This window comes from Callithrix jacchus, chromosome 12 (genome assembly GCF_049354715.1).
Source record: "Callithrix jacchus isolate 240 chromosome 12, calJac240_pri, whole genome shotgun sequence".
NCBI lineage: Eukaryota > Metazoa > Chordata > Mammalia > Primates > Cebidae > Callithrix > Callithrix jacchus.
In genome coordinates, this window is record NC_133513.1 from 46,976,835 (window position 1) to 46,996,697 (window position 19,863).

Genomic DNA, 19,863 nt, shown 5'->3' on the forward strand with positions numbered 1-19,863 from the left:
TGAGGATAACAAATGTTTTTGAGCACCTGATAAGTGCCAAGGAATACCACAGACTAGTAAAATAAAACAGAGAAGACATCTAACTCTATGACAGATAAAATCCAGCAAGTATATATTAATTCCAGATTCTGAAATTAATTTCTGTGACATTTTTGGTTTCGAATATGGTTCCTCTTTGTATCCTGTTTCAGTATATCTTCATGAACATTTTTATACGAAATTTGAAAGACACATATTGGTTTGGTTAGCCTCCTGTCATCTTTATCCAGATTTTTTCTTCTTAAATCTTGTCACAAGCATTTTGTTCCATGTGGTTTTTCTTCACTACTGCAAATGATAAAAAAAAAGGGGGAGGCAGTTTTTCTAGTTCTGTCCCTTCTTTCTGCTCTCAAACACAATTTCATGACGCCTTAGGATTCAAGACTTAGCTACTTAGGCTAAGCAAACAGCAATAATAGCAAACATGTAGCAGTAACAAAAATTTAACCTTTTTTTATAGTCTAAAACATTGCTTTGTTCCAAGTTCCATTTCAAGATGTAAATGGAAACTACTTTGAATTTTTGCTCTTAGATTTTATCTTTGAGTATAAAAATTACCTATCCTTAGCCAACACTTTAATTCCACCAATCTGTAAGTCTTATTTGGGCTCCAAACCTTCTATGAAAAAAACCTTTAATTGTATTTAAGACCAGTTATGCAGTCAGTGAAATATTTTATTGCTTGAGCTTTGATTTTTACCTGGATATTTATAAAAATTCATAAACTGTTAAATTAATACATAGATCTTTAAAGGTTTTCTTTTGTTCTTGAAAAACCTAAAGTGTTATTGCATTTAGAAAGTGATTATTTTGTAAATTATATGTCAACATATTTTGGCATAAGGTTTGTTAAAAACACTCCTTTTGTTCCCCTTTATAGAGCCTGTTTCTGTGCCATTAAATTGATAACAACGTGTTTGGAGATGAGCAAGATGGAACCGATGAAGCATCTGGACTGGAAAATTCTCACAGTAGGACCTGCTAACTTGATTCTCTCATCACCATGGCAACAGTCTTTGGTCAGTAGAACCCCGTAATGAGATGGTTTAGTTCAATTAGGGTTTAAAATATTCTTCTACCATTGTGTATGAAATATACAAAAGCACTTGTCTAAAAATAGCTAACACCCTCCTATGACTTACACTATATTCTGTGTTCAGTAGAGCTCATGCAAAAGGTAAATGAGAAAATACATCTCTAGGCTCTTTCATTTATTGTGTCCATGATGAAGGCATAACACTTAAATGTCTCTAAAAAAATTAACATGTGTATATAAGTTCAAAAATATACTACGCTGATTAAATATGATTTGGGATATAGACACATTTATACATAGTTTTCAGTTATTGTTAGCAGAAAGCCTGGCTCAGAAGATAAGTGCATAATTTGAGGTTGAAAATATCAGCATTAAAGTGAGGAAGAACACTTCAATGAATAAAGGTGTTGCCCACATGGTGACAGATATCTAAGAGGAATGGTCTTATGCTGATAGCTCAGTTTCAATTCCCACTTTCCATTTATGCCAGACTTGAGACTGACTTCTGGCCCCCATTCTTTCTCCTCTTTCTTAGCAGAGCACGAACCACCTCCCACTTAATTGAAAAATAGAGGCCATCTGGCATGCACTCCTACCACTCCACCTACAAACATCTGCATCCATTTACCTCCTTAAGGTTCATTTCCATATGTACCTTTATCTTTTCTCCTGGATTTTCAATCTCCTTTTCTAACAAAAATGTATATGCAAGTTTCTCACATCTTAAAATGACAAAAAGAACATAATGTAAAATGTGTTCTTGCCTCTTGTTTTGGTTTTTTTTTTGCCTCTTAGGAACCAAGCCTTTTCAAAAGAGTCATTTATTTTCTCACTTCTCTTTTACTCTTTGACCCGCTGAAATCTCTACTGCCCATCACTGGACTAAAATTGTTGTCAGTGAAATCATCAAGAGCATTTAATGAATTGTTTATGTACCAGATAGTAGACTGCAATTTGATGACACAATATTGAATAAGAAATGTCTTTATTCTCAAGGCAATCACAAATCGTAGTTCTGATAGACCTTTCAGCACTGAACACATTCTTCTGAACCTGTGATATTTCCAGTTTTTGTGTCTCTTCTAACCCTGTGGATTAGAAATCCCTTTGCCATTCCTCCTCCACACCATACTGCCTCTACCATACCCTTAGGAAATCCCTGCTTTTAATTGCTCTACCTGTCCTCATGTTCCTCTGATGCTGTTTTTGGTTTCATCTGGCCATCAGCCTCCGCTTTTCAGGATCCTATTAGCTCTTCAGATCTGGTTCTAAGCCAAGTCTTTTGTGAGGCCTTCTCTAAACCTTGTCAATTAAGTCTCATTAGATTCCTCAATTCCATAAAGTTTTACCTATATGGTTAATGTTTCACACCATACACCATCTTCTGATTTGTTATATCTGCAGTCTTCTATTTCTTTAATTAAAATTTTTATTTTTAGACAATTGTAGATTTCCATACTGTTGTAAGGAGTAATGCATAGAATTCTGACGTATTCTTTACTCTGTTTTCTTCAATAATAAAGTCTTTCAGAACTGTAGTATGGATTCAGTATTCCTTATCCAAATGCTTGGGACCAGAAGTCTGGGTGTGGTGGCTCACGCCTATAATCCCAGCACTTTGGGAGGCTGAGGTGGGTGGATCACTTGAGGTCAGGAGTTCAAGACCAGCTTGGCCAGCATAGTAAAACCCCATCTCTACCAAAAATACAAAAATTAGCCAGGTGTGGTGGTCCACATCTGTAGTCTCAGATACTCGGGAGGCTGAAGCAGGTGAATGACTTGAAGCCAGGAAGCAGTGGTTGCAGTGAGCTGAGATCGCACCACTGAACTCCAGCCTGGGTGACAGAGCAAGATTCAATTTCAAACAAACAAACAAAAAAATGCTTGGGACCAGAGAGTTTTGGATTTTATAAATTTTCTGATTTTGGAATATTTACATGTACATACTGATTATCCATGCCTTTTTCTTAGCATACTAATAAACTGGTAAGAAATGCACTCCTTGAAAACAGTGAGGATGCAGAGTTTTGGCTATCACAGAGAGGTAACACTTGTGACTGTCTGCTGCAGTAGCACAGTGTAGCAGTTATTCTGTTCTTGGAATCCTTAATTTTTGTAGGGTCTGTCTCATCAGCTGAAGACAGTGCCTTTCTGGGGGCAATAACACCAAAAGAGTGATGTTTCATCAACATAATAGACTTACTTTCGTGTCAGATTTTTGTCAACAATGACCTTGGCAACCTCGCCAATGAATTTCTCCACTGCTTCATAATCAACAAATAGTTTATCACTACAAATTTAAAATAAAATCATGCTGCATCTTTTCTTAAATTTCTGTAATCAGCATGTTTAATGTTCACAGTTCTCTTTAATTTTTAATTCATTATAATAGGTCTTCAGGTTTTTTGTTTGTTTGTTTTGTTTTGTTTGAGACACAGTTTTGCTCTGTTGCCCAGGCTGAAGTACAGTGGCACTATCTTGGCTTACTGCAACTTCTGCCTCCAGGGTTCAAGCGATTCTCATGCCTCAGCCTCCCAAGTAGCTGAGATTGCAGATGCAGGCCATTATGCCAGGCTAATATTTGTATGTTTAGTAGAGATAGGGTTTCACCATGTTGGCCAGGCTGGTCTCAAACTCCTGACCTCAAGTGATCTGCCTGCTTTGGCCTCCCAAAGTGATGGGATTGCAAGGCATGAGCCACTGCTCCTGGTCGACCTTAGTTTGTATCATGATAATCGCACCATTAAAAGGCGTGTGTTTACTGAAATACGAATGCATCTGCATTTTCAATGCACAATCAAAATCTTCACTTTTAACTTTGTGCAGTGTTTTTTGATTTTCCACTAACTGCTCATCATCATTTTTAGCACAGAAAGTCTAAGTTTATTCTTCTGTTTCTTCAGGTCATATATGATAATCATTCCAACACGATACTTTTCTGTAAGATGTTTCACACTTACATCGCTGCCCAGTTTCTCCAACAGTTTGACTTTATGTGCTTTAGATAAACAAAAATGCTTCCTCTTTTTTTTCATTACCGGTAGCTACAGGGGTATCTATAGACCTTTTTGACACTTTGACCAATATTTTTACACTATAGAGCAGAGAATAAGCAATGGTAAGTAATGGATATAGGTCTTGGTCCCATGTGGGGCATTGTGAGGAACATGACGTTGGTGTATCGGGACTACACATGTGTCATTTTATTACCCCTGTGGCCCTGCCTGTGTTGGGGAGTCTGAGTATGTCCGGAAAAGACGTATCACAGCTGAGGTGGGGGGAGAAGGGCATTTTTTCTTGGGGACACTGAATAAATGGTAAGTTGTGCACATGCATTTTAACTGACCTGTCACATGAAGTCAGGTACAGAAATTCCTACTTGTGATATCTTGTCAGCAATCAACATGTTTTTTGAATATTTTTGAAGCATTTGTTGTTCCAAATTTGTTGTAGCATTTTGGAGATCAAATTTTCAGATTAGGGTTGTACAACCTGTACAATATCATAATGAAGATACTGAAATAGGTACAGTCAAGGTGCAAAATATTTCTGTTACTGCAAGGATACCTTATGCTGCCCTCGTGTAGCCTTAGTCACTTACTTCTTACCTTTCACTCCTCTTTAACTCTGGCAACCACCCATCTCTTCTCCATGTTGATAATATTGTCATTTCAAGAATGTTACATGAGTGCATTCATACTCTGTATAATTTTCTTACTTGTTTTGTGGTTTTAATTTTTTTTTCACTGAGTATAATTTCTCGGAAATTTATCCGTTTTACTCATTCACTCACTGAAGGACATCTAGGTTCTTTCCATTTGGGGGCTGTTATGAATACAATTGCTATATTAACATACAGTTTTTGCATAAATAAAGTTTTCATTTCTCTGGAGTGAAGGTCAAGGAGTGCAATTGCTGGGTCATATGGTAGTTGCATATTTAATGTAAGAGACTGCTGAGCTGTTTTTCACAATGGCTGTACTATTTTTCATTCTCACCAGCAATGTATGAGCGATCCAATTTTTCACATCCTCATCAGCATTTGGTGTTGTTATTTAATATGTTAGCCATTCCGATAGCTATTGAGTGACAACTCATTGTGGTTTTAATTAGCATTTTCTTAATTGTTAATAGTGATGAATATTTTTGTATGTGCTTATTTTTTATCTCTGTATCTTTCATAGAATGTCTGTTAATGATTTTTTTTTACTTTCTAACTGGATTTCTTTTCTTTTACTATTTTATTTTGAGAGTTCTTTTCATGTTCTAGATAACATTTTGTATATACTATTTGGTGACATTCTCTTTCAGTCTTTAGTTTATCTTTTTATCCTCTTCGTTAAAAAACCAGTTGGACATATTGATTTATTTAAGTAAACCAGTCCCTTGATATATTTTCTCTAGTTTTTCTATTATCAGTTTATATTATTTCTATTCCTTTGTTTACTGTTTTCTTCTCCTTGACTTGGTTTTATTTTATTCTAACTTCTTGACCTGAGATCATAGATTCTTGCTGTGAGACTCTCCCTCTTTTTGAATGAATTCTCTTAGTACTATGTTTCTCTCTCAGCATACTTTGCATTTTAATTTTCATCAAGTTCCGTGTATTTTTGGTTTTCTCTTGATATTTCTGCATTAACCCATGGATTATTAAAAAGTATGCTGTTTAGTTGTCAAGCGTTTGCATATCTTGTGTTTGTTGTTGTTGCTGATTTCTAGTTTGATTCTGTTATCATTAGAGATTATACTCTGCATGATTTCAATTCTTTTAAACGTGTGGAAGTTTGTTTTATGACCTTTTATAATGTTTTGGGATGTGGTCTATCTTGGTACATGTTACGTGGGAAATCGAGAATAATGTGTATTCTGCTATTGTTGGTGTAGTGATCTACAAATCATATTTAGATGCTGGTGGTTGGTGGGATTGAATTATTTTATAATGTTGGCAGTTTCCTATTCAATTCTATTGATTTTTGAGAAAGGGGAGTTATAGTCTCCATTTCTAATCATTAATTTTTAAATTTTTTCTTTTAGATTTATCCATTCTTCTAAAATTTTGTGTTTGTTTCTTCTTTATAGCTTCTATTTCTTTGCTGAGATTTCTCTTTTAAAATTTTTTCAATTATGTATTTGTAATTGCTCATTGAAGTAGTTTTGCGATGGTGAAAAAATCTTTATCAGATAATTTTAACATCCGTTTTATCTCAGTGTTAGAATTTGCTGATTATGTTTTTTTTTTTAAGTCCAGTTTCAGAGTTTGCTGGTTATTGGTATGATATGATGAATGTTGTTTTTGTTTTTTGAAATCTGAAAATTGGGATACCATATTAGAAGACTAGGTTTTATTTAAACCTATTTTAGGCAACTACCTATAAAACTGTTCAACTGAAAAAGGAAGGGTCCTACTTTGTTACCACCAGGTGAGGATTCTGGGTTCCATTTTCTTCTCTTGGCACCCACATGGGGGATCCCTACTGAAGCTGTATGGGAGTGGAAATGCTAGGTTCCCATTAGTTACCCACCGATACATCCCTGGCTACAGGTGCCTTGCTAATGGTTCTATCTCGGTCTCTTTCTGAGATGAGATATGGTGGGGGTGTGACGGATGGCTTTGTCTTATAACTGGATCATAGCAAAAGTCCTGGCTCTCCATTTGGCCTTCTTCAACCCCATCCCAGTAAAGAAGTTAAGGGGTGCCTCTTGATTGCTGGAGGGGGTGGTGAAAGTCTGGGTTTTCCATGTGGTCACCAATGACAGGTCAGTGGGAACTGGTGGCTCATTACCACTCATTAGGCACAAAAGTACTCTCTTAGTATCTTTGTCTGATACCACTCTGGTGAGGGAGGAGGGATAGTGGCCCCTCTGCAGTTTTCAGAGGGCAGAAGTCTGGGCTCCCAACTTGGACTTTACTGGTGAAGGTGGAGTGGGACCATATTTTTTTCCACAGTGTTTAGTTGGAGTAGAGTGGTTATTGCCTCAAAGTTTTCTGTCTTGTTATGCTGCACTTGCAAGCTGGATAAGGCAAGCTTTTTCTGTGGGTTTGTTTGTTTGTTTGTTTGTTTCATTTTCTTTTCTTTATTAGATTGAGCCTGTTGCCATATTCTGGTTGCTGGCTTCTTTGGCTCCAATTTGGAATGTGTAAGGCAAGAAGAAAATCCCAGGCCAGGTATGATGGCTCACATCTATAATCCCAGAACTCTGGTAGGCTGAGGTAGGAGGATCCCTTGGACTCAGGAGTTTGAGAACAGCCTGTGCAACATAGTGAGACCTTCACCCTTCCAAAAAATAAAAACATTAGCCAGACATGGTGGTACATACCCGTAATCCCAGCTACTCAGGGAACTGAGTCAGGAGAATTGCTTGAGCCCAGGAGGTTGAGGCTACAGTGAACTGTGATCTCGCCACTGTGCTCCAGCCTGGATGACAGAGTCAGACTGTCTCAAAAAAATAAAAAAATAAAAAAAGAAGAAGAAAGAAAGGAAAGGAAAAACTCCCAGATAGTTCATCATCATATTGTTCTTTAGATTCCAAGACTGCCTCTTCTCTTCATCTTTCTGAGTCCTCTTTATGTTTATTTTGTTTGTTATTTAGTGGAAGGAACAGGGAAAGGTATGTCTACTCCATCTTCCCAGAAGGGCAACGTCCTTGTTTATTTTTAATTAATAGCTTAATGCAAAGGACTCTGATTTCATCTTTTATCACCCTTCTTTTTAGAGAGCCCTATTGTCTCAAAGGTTACAGGATTTTTCAATAAATACAATAAACTGGTTTTGGTAACAGGTGTCAGCCCTGGTTGTTACTCTGAGAGCCTGTTAATTTCAAGCAAAGACACATGGCTTTGGGGTTCTGTCTGCATGAGCCCAGAAAGCTAAACACAGCTCATATCAGTGTGCTCCTGAAGCTAAGTTGTGCTGAGTTTCATTTCATTGTGGAAAAGAGTCACAGCCTACCTGATCTTGCATTTGGCATTTTTAGTGGGAGCCCATCACAGATTACAAAGAACGCAGGTGTACCAGTCGGTGTGTTCTGAGGAAAGGCCCATGTCTCTTCCTTCTCTGGAAGTCCACATAACCCCCTACAACTCCTGCCATGAGGGTTGCTCAATAGCTGGTATGTGAAAAATCCTGTATTACATTAGATGAAATTTCCCTGTTAGACCAGTTTTTAGGTATCATTCTGTAACCAAAAACTGTGTTTTGTAGTAATTAATATATTCATATTTGAATGTATGGGTATCCTTATTTTTGTTTCATTACAGCCTTTCTTTTTAGCTGATGTTTTCTTTAACCCTGGAATTCTTTGTGAATATGTTAATGAAAATTTTAGGTAGATTTTATTCATCTTTGTATTTTATGAGTTGATACTTCTTTAATAAAAACGATTATGAGAATAGTATTAAAAACAAAGGACAACCTGCCACTCAAATATAAATATGAGGCCCACTAGCTTTTGAATTAAAGCCATCTGCATGAAGCATAAAAATAGTTTAATGACACCCACACTGTGCCACTAGCAAACATGGAATTAATCAACTGTTAGCAACATACAAATCTGCTGATAAGAGTGATTCCTTAGCTTGAGGCTTTCTATGCAAATGAGTTTCTTGTCTGTCTAGACCTCAGAGAAAGGCCATGATTTCCAAATACTAAGACAACTCTCTTTAAAATCCAAAGGGCCTCCTTTCCTTAAAGGTGGGCCACTACTATGAATAAAGTAGAAATATTATAATTATGATGTTCATAGATTATTTTTCTGAATAATAGCAAATGTAATGTATATTAGTAACATGAACAACAGTTGAAAAAAAAGAACACAACTTATCATGGAAAAAAATACTCAGTTTTATACCAACATGAAAAAAATATACTGATAGCATTTTCATTTTTTAGATCTTTTTATGTCTTTTTTATGCAGCTACTAATAACAGTATAGACATAATTTTAAATACTGTTTCTTGATGAATAATATTCCAAGTCATTCATCTTGCTACATGATATTTATGTACATTTTGATAGTGGAAAATTTAAAGAATAACAGACAGATTAGTGATAATAAACATAAATATGCCCAAGATATGGAATTAACATGCATTAATATTTTGATAACATTTGCTTCAGATGAATATTAAATAACTATTGAAGATAAAATAAAAATAACCCATTATTAAGCTCTAGTTTTTAGATATGTAATACATATAGAAGAGTACATAAAACTTAAGAGTAAAACTTAACAAATTATTATAAACTGGACATTTTCTAAGGAGTCTTTTGAAGAACGGATGTTTTAACTCTGATAAAGTGCAATTTATTAGTATTTTTCTTTCACGTGTCATGCTTTTGTGCCCCAAGAAATATTTTGTCTACTCCAAAGTGACAGGAATTTTCCTCCTGTATTTTTCTTTAGTAAGTTTTAGAATTTTCATCTTTAGATGTTTTTACATCTTGATTTTGATCAGTTTAGAATTAAATGTTGTATATACCATGAGATAAAGGTGATTTTTTTTCATGTGCATGCTCAGATGTAATACTACTTCTAGAAAAGTATTAGCTCTTCTTCATTGGATTTCCATGACAATTTTTTTTCAAGAATTAAGCAACTATAAATATATAGTCTATAAACTAGACTGTCTTCTGTAACATTCTATTGTCATTTTGCCAATATGACATTTTCTCAAGTACTTACTGTAAGTTACACAAATATTGTTACATTATACTTTGATTTTCATTCAGTTCAAATGTGTGATTTCTTACTTGAACCAGGATTACATAGTTGTGTTTGGCTTAATTTCTAATTATTTGGGTCTTTTTCATGTATCTCTGTTTTTTGCTTCTATTTAATTCTGTAGCTATAAAAATATTCCCTGTAAATTAGATTTTATGAAATTAATTAAGACTAATTTTAGATCTTAGCATATGGCCTACCTTGGTGAATGTTTCACATACAACTGAAAAGAATGTATATTCTGTTTTTGTTGGACATATCTTATTAATATCAATGTGCTGCAGTCTTCTATTTCTCTATTATTTCTCTGACTACTTCTATCAATTACTGAGGAAGGAGGGTTGAAATCTTCAGCTATGATTGTGGATTTGTCTATTTCTCCTATTAGTTCAATCAGGCATTTGCCTCATGTATTTTAAAGCCCCTTTTTGAGTTTTAAAATGGGCATTTAGCAATTTTATGTCTTGACCCATTGTCATTATGAAATAACTCCTTTTATCCCTGATAGTAATTCTTGTTCTGTAATTTACTTTGACTGATAGTAACATAGTAACTTCAACTTTCTTATGACTTGTATGTGTATCTTATTCATTCCTCCATCCCTTGACCTTTAGCTTATCTGACTCTTGATATTTAAAGCCAATTTTTTATACATAGCATATGGTTAGTTTTTGTGTTGTAGTCAGTTTGTCAATATCTGTCATTTAATTAGAGTTTTTTTATCATTTACATTAAATATAAAATTAATATCTTTGAGTTTAAATTGGTTATAAATTGTCTTTATTGCATCTTTTTAAATGTGATTTTGTATTTCTTCATGGTTTATCTTAATAAATTATTTTTGGGGTTTTATTTTATCCCCATTGTTGACTTATTAGGTATCTCTCAGTATTTGTGTAGTGTTTAAAATATGTATCTATACTTACCACCGTTTATCTTCAAATAACCTTCTAAAACTATAGTTTAAGAACCTTACAATACCATATTCATTTTGCTACCTTCATATTCTTTCTGCTGCTATTATCATTTATTTCTCTTTCATGCTTTAATTCATGTAACACATTATAATAATTTTTGCTCTATATTATAAGTTACTTTTTAAAGAAATGTTCACATATCTGATATATTTACCCATTTATTTACCATTTCTGTGTCTTTTTCTTTTGGGGGGATTATATCCAAGTTTCTGACTGGAATTATTTCCCTTTTTCCTCATGAATGCCTTTTAACATTTCTTGTAACGCAAACATACTCGTCATGAATTCTTTTAGCTTTTTCTTGTCCCAAAAGATCGTTGCATTACCTTTCTTGAAGGACATTTTCGTAGGGTACATACATATTTTTGGCTTTTCAGCACTTTAAACATGGCATTCCATTAAACAATGACTATTTTTGATGCAAAAATCTGTTTAAGTTTTTTTTAAAATTTCTCTGTACATATTATGCCTTTTTTTCTTTTTTTTTAAAATTTTTTGTTGCATTTTAGGTTTTGGGGTACATGTGCAGAACACGCAAGACAGTTGCATAGGTACACACATGGCAGTCTGTTTTGCTTCCTTTCTCCCCTTCACCCACATTTGGCATTTCTCCCCAGGCTATCCCTCCCCACCTCCCTCTCCCACTGGCCCTCCTCTTTTCCCCCCAATAGACCCCAGTGTTTAGTACTCCCCTCCCTGTGTCCATGTGTTCTCATGTTTCATCACCCGCCTATGAGTGAGAATATGCGGTGTTTCATTTTCTGTTCTTGTGTCAGTTTGCTGAGAATGATGTTCTCCAGATTCATCCATGTCCCTACAAATGACACGAACTCATCATTTCTGATTGCTGCATAATATTCCATGGTGTATATGTGCCACATTTTCCCAATCCAGTCTATCATCAATGGGCATTTGGGTTGATTCCAGGTCTTTGCTATTGTAAACAGTGCTGCAATGAACATTCATGTGCATGTGTCCTTATAGTAGAACGATTTATAGTCCTTTGGATATATACCCAGTAATGGGATTGCTGGGTCAAATGGAATTTCTATTTCTAAGGCCTTGAGGAATCACCAAACTGTCTTCCACAATGGTTGAACTAATTTACACTCCCACCAACAGTGTAAAAGTGTTCCTTTTTCTCCACATCCTCTCCAGCATCTGTTGTCTCCAGATTTTTTAATGATCACCATTCTAACTGGCGTGAGATGGTATCTCAATGTGGTTTTGATTTGCATCTCTCTGATGACCAGTGATGATGAGCATTTTTTCATATGATTGTGGGCCTCATGTATGTCTTCTTTCGTAAAGTGTCTGTTCATATCCTTTGCCCAATTTTGAATGGGCTTGTTTGTTTTTTTCCTGTAAATCTGTTTGAGTTCTTTGTAAATTCTGGATATCAGCCCTTTGTCAGATGGGTAAACTGCTAACATTTTTTCCCATTCTGTTGGTTGCCGATTCACTTTAGTGACTGTTTCTTTTGCCGTGCAGAAGCTGTGGAGTTTCATTAGGTCCCACTTGTCTATTTTGGCTTTTGTTGCCAATGCTTTTGGTGTTTTGGTCATGAAGTCCTTGCCTACTCCTATGTCCTGGATGGTTTTGCCTAGATTTCCTTCTAGGGTTTTTATGGTGCCAGGTCTTATGTTTAAGTCTTTAATCCATCTGGAGTTAATTTCATGTAAGGTGTCAGGAAGGGGTCCAGTTTCTGCTTTCTGCACATGGCTAGCCAGTTTTCCCAACACCATTTGTTAAACAGGGAATCCTTTCCCCATTGCTTGTTTTTGTCAGGTTTATCAAAGCTTGTATGGTTGTAGATATGTTGTGTTGCCTCTGATGCCTCTGTTTTGTTCCATTGGTCTATATCTCTGTTTTGGTACCAGTACCATGCTGTTTTGATTACTGTAGCCTTGTAGTATAGTTTGAAATCCGGTAGTGTGATGCCCCGCCGCTGTGTTCTTTTTGCTTAGAATTGACTTGGCTATGCGGGCTCTCTTTTGGTTCCATATGAAGTTCATGGTGGTTTTTTCCAGTTCTGTGAAGAAAGTCAATGGTAGCTTGATGGGGATAGCATTGATTCTGTAAATTACTTTGGGCAGTATAGCCATTTTCACGATATTAATTTTTCCTAACCATGAATATGGAATGTTTCTCCATCTGTTTGTGTCCTCTCTGATTTTGTTGAGCAGTGGTTTGTAGTTTTCCTTGAAGAGGTCCCTTATGTTCCTTGTGAGTTGTATTCCAAGGTATTTTATTCTTTTTGTAGAAATTGCGAATGGCAGTTCATTCTTGATTCGGTTCTCTTTAAGTCTGTTATTGGTGTAGAGGAAGGCTTGTGATTTTTGCACATTGATTTTATATCCTGAGACTTTGCTGAAGTTGCTTATCAGTTTCAGGAGTTTTTGGGCTGAGGTGATGGGGTCTTCTAGGTATACTATCATGTCGTCTGCAAATAGAGACAATTTGGCTTCCACCTTTCCTATTTGAATACCCTTTATTTCTTTTTCTTTCCTGATTGCTATGGCTAGAACTTCTAGTACTATATTGAATAGGAGTGGGAAAAGACGGCATCCTTGTCTAGTGCCGGATTTTAAAGGGAATGCTTCCAGTTTTTGCCCATTAAGTATGATATTGGCTGTTGGTTTGTCATAAATAGCTTTTATTACTTTGAGATACGTTCCATCGATACCGAGTTTATTGAGGGTTTTTAGCATAAAGCGCTGTTGAATTTTGTCAAATGCCTTCTCTGCGTCAATTGAGATAATCATGTGGTTTTTGTTTTTGGTTCTGTTTATGTGGTGAATTACATTTATAGACTTGCATTTGTTGAACCAGCCTTGCATCCTCGGGATGAATCCTACTTGATCATGATGAATAAGTTTTTTGATTTGCTGTTGCAATCGGCTTGCCAATATTTTATTGAAGATTTTTGCATATATGTTCATCATGGATATTGGCCGGAAGTTTTCTTTTCTTGTTGGGTCTCTGCCGAGTTTTGGTATCAGGATGATATTGGTCTCATAAAATGATTTGGAAAGGATTCCCTCTTTTTGGATTATTTGGAATAGTTTCAGAAGGAATGGTACCAGCTCCTCTTTGTGTGTCTGGTAGAATTCGGCTGTGAACCTGTCTGGACCTGGGCTTTTTTTGTGTGGTAGGCTCTTAATTACTGCCTCAACTTCTGCCCTTGTTATTGGTCTATTCATAGTTTCAGTTTCCTCCTGGTTTAGGCTTGGGAGGACACAGGAATTTATCCATTTCTTCCAAGTTTACCAGTTTATGTGCATAGAGTTGTTTGTAATATTCTCTGATGATGGTTTGAATTTCTGTGGAATCTGTGGTGATTTCAGCTTTATCACTTTTTATTGCATCTATTTGGTTGTTCTCTCTTTTATTTTTAATCAATCTGGCTAGTGGTCTGTCTATTTTGTTGATCTTTTGAAAAAACCAGCTGTTGGATTTATTGATTTTTGAAGGGTTTTTCGTGTCTCAATCTCCTTCAGTTCAGCTCTGATCTTAGTTATTTTTTGTCTTCTGCTGGGTTTTGAGTTTTTTTTATCTTGCTCCTCTAGCTCTTTCAATTTTGACGATGTGTCAATTTTGGATCTCTTCATTCTCCTCATATGGGCACTTATTGCTATATACTTTTCTCTAGAGACTGCTTTAAATGTGTCCCAGAGATTCTGGCATGTTGTGTCTTTGTTCTTGTTGGTTTCGAAGAACTTCTTTATTTCTGCCTTCATTTCATTGTTTATCCAGTCAACATTCAAGAGCCAGTTGTTCTGTTTCCATGAAGCTGTGCAGTTCTGGGTTGGTTTCTGAATTCTGAGTTCTAACTTGATTGCACTATGGTCTGAGAGCCTGTTTGTTATAATTTCAGTTGTTTTGCATTTGCTGAGGAGTGCTTTACTTCCAATTATGTGGTCAATTTTAGAGTAGGTGTGATGTGGTGCTGAGAAGAATGTATATTCTGTGGATTTGGGAAGGAGAGTTCTGTAAATGTCTATCAGGTTTGCTTGTTCCAGGTCTGAGTTCAAGCCCTGGATATCCTTGTTGATTTTCTGTCTGGTTGATCTGTCTAATATTGACAGTGAAGTGTTAAAGTCTCCCACTATTACTGTGTGGGAGTCTAAGTCTCTTTGTAAGTCATTAAGAACTTGTCTTATGTATCTGGGTGCTCCTGTATTGGGTCCATATATGTTTAGGATCGTTAGCTCTTCCTGTTGTATTGATCCTTTACCATTATGTAATGGCCTTCTTTGTCTCTTTTGATCTTTGTTGCTTTAAAGTCTATTTTATCAGAGATGAGAATTGCAACTCCTGCATTTTTTTGCTCTCCATTTGCTTGGTAAATCTTCCTCCATCCCTTTATTTTGAGTCTTTGTGTATCCTTGCATGTGAGATGGGTTTCCTGAAACAGCACACTGATGGGTTTTGGATTTTTATCCAATTTGCCAGTCTGTGTCTTTTAATTGGTGCATTTAGTCCATTTACATTTAGGGTTAATATTGTTATGTGTGAATTTGATACTGCCATTTTGAGGCTAGCTGGCTGTTTTGCCCGTTAGTTGTTGTAGATTTTTCATTATGTTGATGCTCTTTAGCATTTAGTGTGATTTTTGAATGGCTGGTACTGGTTGTTCCTTTCTATGTGTAGTGCCTCTTTCAGGAGCTCTTGTAAAGCAGGCCTGGTGGTGACAAAATCTCTGAGTACTTGCTTGTTCGCAAAGGATTTTATTTTTCCTTCACTTCTGAAGCTCAGTTTGGCTGGATATGAAATTCTGGGTTGAAAGTTCTTTTCTTTAAGGCTGTTGAATATTGGCCCCCACTCTCCTGGCTTGCAGTGTTTCTGCCGAGAGATCTGCTGTGAGTCTGTTGGGCTTCCCTTTGTGGGTGACCCTACCTTTCTCCCTGGCTGCCCTTAGTATTTGCTCCTTTATTTCAACCTTGTTTAATCTGACGATTATGTGCCTTGGGGTTGCTCTTCTTGTGGAATATCTTTGTGGTGTTCTCTGTATTTCCTGCATTTGAGTGTTGGTCTGTCTTGCTAGGTGGGGGAAATTTTCCTGGATAATATCCTGAAAAGTATTTTCCAGTTTGGATTCATTCTCTTCATCGCATTCTGGTACACCTTTCAAATGTAGGTTAGGTCTCTTCACATAGTCCCACATTTCTTGGAGACTTTGTTCATTCCTTTTTGCTCTGTTTTCTCTGATCTTGGTTTCTTGTTTTATTTCATTGAGTTGATCTTTGACTTCTGATATTCTTTCTTCTGCTTGGTCAATTCGGCTATTAAAACTTGTGCATGCTTCGTGAAGTGCTCGTATTGTGTTTTTCAGCTCCTTTAATTCATTCATATGCCTCTCTATGTTATCCATTCTTGTTATCATTTCCTCGAATATTTTTTCATATCTTTTTTCAAGGTTCTTAGTTTCTTTGCATTGATTTAAAACATGTTATTTTAGCTCACAAAAGTTTCTCATTATCCACCTTCTGAAGTCTAATTCCATCATTTCGTCACAGTCATTCTCCGTCCAGCTTTGTTCCCTTGCTGATGAGGAGTTTTGGTCCTTTCTAGGAGGTGAGGTGTTCTGGTTTCAGGTGTTTTCCTCCCTTTTGCACTGGTTTCTTTCCATCTCTGTGTATTTATCCACCTGTCGTTTGTGTAGTTGCTGACTTTTCGATTGGGTCTCTGAGTGGACCCCAGATTGTTGATGATGAAGTATTTCTGTTACTTGGTTTTCCTTCTACCAGTCAAGCCCCTTCGCTGTACGACTGCTGAGGTCCACTCCAGGCCCTGCTTCTCTGGGGTGCACCTATAGCAGCTGCGGAACAGTGAGGGATGCTACCAGTTTCTTTTTCTGCTATCTTTGTCTCAGGATGATGCCTGCCAAATGTCAGCATTTGGATATAGAGGGGTCAGGGAGCTGCTTCAGGAGACAGTCTGTACTTTATAGAAGCTCAATTGCTGAGCTGTGAGCTCTGTTGTTCATTCAGGGCTGTTAGGCTGCTATGTTTGATTCTGCTGCAACAGAACTCATAAAAAAAACCTTTTTTCTCAGATGCTCTGTCTAGGGGGGTTGGGGCTTTATTTTTATTTATTTTTTTTTTGAGATGGAGTTTCGCTCTTGTTACCCAGGCTGCAGTGCAATGGCGCAATCTCGGCTCACCGCAACCTTCGCCCCCTGGATTCAGGCAATTCTCCTGCCTCAGCTTCCTGAGTAGCTGGGATTACAGGCACGCGCCACCATGCCCAGCTAATTTCTTGTAATTTTTAGTAGAGACGGGGTTTCACCATGTTGACCAGGATGGTCTTGATCTGTTGACCTCGTGATCAACCCGCCTCGGCCTCCCAAAGTGCTGGGATTACAGGCTTGAGCCACCGCGCCCGGCCGGGGCTTTATTTTTTAGTCTGTTGTGCTGTCCTGCCCAGCTGGAGGCAGTCTAGTCACTATTTGCCTGCCAAGGCTCCGCCCTGCTGGTGTGAGGTTCGCCCTGTTGCTGCAGGCTCTGCCCTTCTGCTGCGGTCTCTGCCCTGCTGCCACGGGCTATGCCCTGCGGTGGAGTCTCTCTGTTGTAGCGGGTTGCCTCGGCAATGGCAGGCTGCATCAGCAATGGGCGTGTACCTCAGTAGGGGCGGTTTGCCTCGGTAATGGCGGACGCCCCTCCCCCACGGAGCTGTGGCCTCAGGGAACCTCTCACCCGAAGCGTTTGGAATCGCCGTTTTGTTTGTCCCACTGCGCTACCCCAAACGCTGTGTTCCTGGAATCTCCTGGGCTGGCTCACTGTCCAAGTCCCATTCAGTCTCAAGTTCAGCCCTCTCAAGTCTCAGGTTGCCGGTTCAACAGGGCACCCAGACCAGTGCACTTTGTGAGGAGCGCTGTGTAGCGCCGCTGCGCTACACTACAGCGCGGGCCACCGCCATACCGGCTGCCAGCTGCACCAGCCAAATCCTCTGCCTGGCGTCCCGTGTCTCTTTTATACCTGGGAATTTCCCCATTCTGTGGGCAACAAAGATCCGTCTGGAAATGCGGCCCTGACTCACCCTCTACGCGAATTCCCAGCAATTGAGCTCCTATAAAGTACAGACTGTCTCCTGGGTTGTTCTCACAGCACCATCTTGAGTCCTCCGCCTTTTTTTCTTTTAAGATTGTCTCTGTAGTTAGCGTTCAGCCACTTGTGTATGCAATGTGTATGCTTTGTGTGTCTGTGTACATGTAATTATTCTGATTGGAGTTCGTTGAGTCTAAGATCTGTTATATTACAGTTTCTATCAAATTTGGGAAGAGTTGTGCAATTTTTTTTTTTCAAAAGGAAGTATACTGTTGTAAGGTTCTACATTGTAGCTTTTCTATATTCTTATCCCTCTTGTACTAGGATTTCAATCACACACATTAGAATACCTGTTATATTCCCATAGATTTCCAAGGCCCATCGAATTATTTTTCAGGACTCTTTGTCCTTTCTGTCTTGATTTTGAAAAAATATACATTGCCATGCCTTTAAGTACACTTTTATTTTCATCTGAGGTCTCTAACATGCTTTATTCTCATCCAATAAAAATTTTAATTGGATTTTTTTAATCTCTAGAAATTCTGTTTGATCCTTTTTGATATCTTCCATTTTAAATTGTATTTATGTTTTTCTTTAAATCTCATATTGCACATATTTATAAAAAATGTTTAATGTTATTGTCTGCAAATTTTACTTTATCTTTTGTTTCTGGATCCTATTTCTACTTTTTTTTGCCACATCATAAACCAAAACTTCTTGCTTCTTTATAATTAGTAATGTTTGATTAGATGCCAAATATTGTAAATTTTACATTGATTAGTGCTTTGCTTTTTGGTATTTCTTTCAAGAATGTTAAACATTGTTCTAGAAGACAGTGTAGTTATTTACAAATCTGTTTGATCCCCTTGAGGTTTGTTCAGAAGCTGTTTTTTTGGGAGGGATATTTGGTTAGTTACAGGATCTAGGTTGAAAATTATTTTATTTTGGAAATCTAAGGATGCCATTTATTTGTCTCCTGTTGAGAAGTCAATGGTGTCTTTCATTTTGGCTTTTTTAAATGTAAGATTATTCTCACTGGGTTATTTAAAGCAATTTTATCATGACGTGTATTGGGTAAATGTTTCAGTGTATTCTATTATAGGTTAAAAGTACTTACTGAATTTGCATTTTAATAATCATTCTCAGATTTGGAAAATTATCTTTTATTATATCTGTCAATATTGCTTCTTTTTCATTCTCTTTGATGACTCCAATTAATATGTTAGATTTCTCTTTGTAAGTATATCATATAAATCTTGGAGATTTTCTCCCATTGATTTTACTCTATACTATAGTGTTGAGACCTATCTCCTAGAGTTTTTGTTTGTTATTTAAAAGTGGAATTTTTGGATCACAGAGTAATGTGTATTTAACTCTCTTTGAAGCTGTCAAATAGTTTTCTCAATTGATTGTGTATTTTGTACTCCCACTGGTGATGTACAAGAATGCCCTTGGCTCTGTATTCTTGGCAATACCTTATTCTGTCCGTCTGCTTATTATAGCTATTCTGGTGATGTATAGTACTAGTCAACTGTGCTTCTAATTTGCACTACCCTAACAACTAATAATCTTCATATGATTAAAAGTAATTCCTTTGTTTATAAAGTATTTGAATTATTGGGTTGATGGTCTTTTTAACATCAAACTAAAAGTGTTTCTTCATATATTATGGAAATAAATCCTGTGTTGGATTATGTATTGCTATTATTTTCTCCATGTGTGTGACATAACTTTTTTTTTTTGAGGCGGAGTTTCACTCTTATTACCCAGGCTGGAGTGCAATGGCGCGATCTCGGCTCACCGCAACCTCCGCCTCCTGGGTTCAAGCAATTCTCCTGCCTCAGCCTCCTGAGTAGCTGGGATTACAGGCTTGAGCCACCGCGCCCGGCTGTGACATGACTTTTTACTTTCTTAAATCTAGTTTTGATCAGAAGAACATTTTAATTTTTATAAAATCTGATTTATCTTTGTTTAAAAATAATCTTCTTAGTTTTAAGAAATTTTGGACAAAAGTCACGGATATATCTGTATGATTTTTCTT

General features: G+C 37.0%; 1 long non-coding RNA gene across 3 annotated transcripts in view; it reads left to right on the plus strand.

The window, feature by feature from the left end:
* The window catches only part of LOC118146281 (uncharacterized), a 98,306-nt gene that overhangs the window by 45,327 nt on the left and 33,116 nt on the right, over positions 1-19,863 (plus strand). For all 3 annotated transcript variants that reach the window (XR_004731900.3, XR_004731902.3, XR_004731901.3), the window contains one exon: positions 920-1,058. This is a non-coding gene — a long non-coding RNA (uncharacterized LOC118146281). The remainder of the gene's footprint in view (positions 1-919; positions 1,059-19,863) is intronic.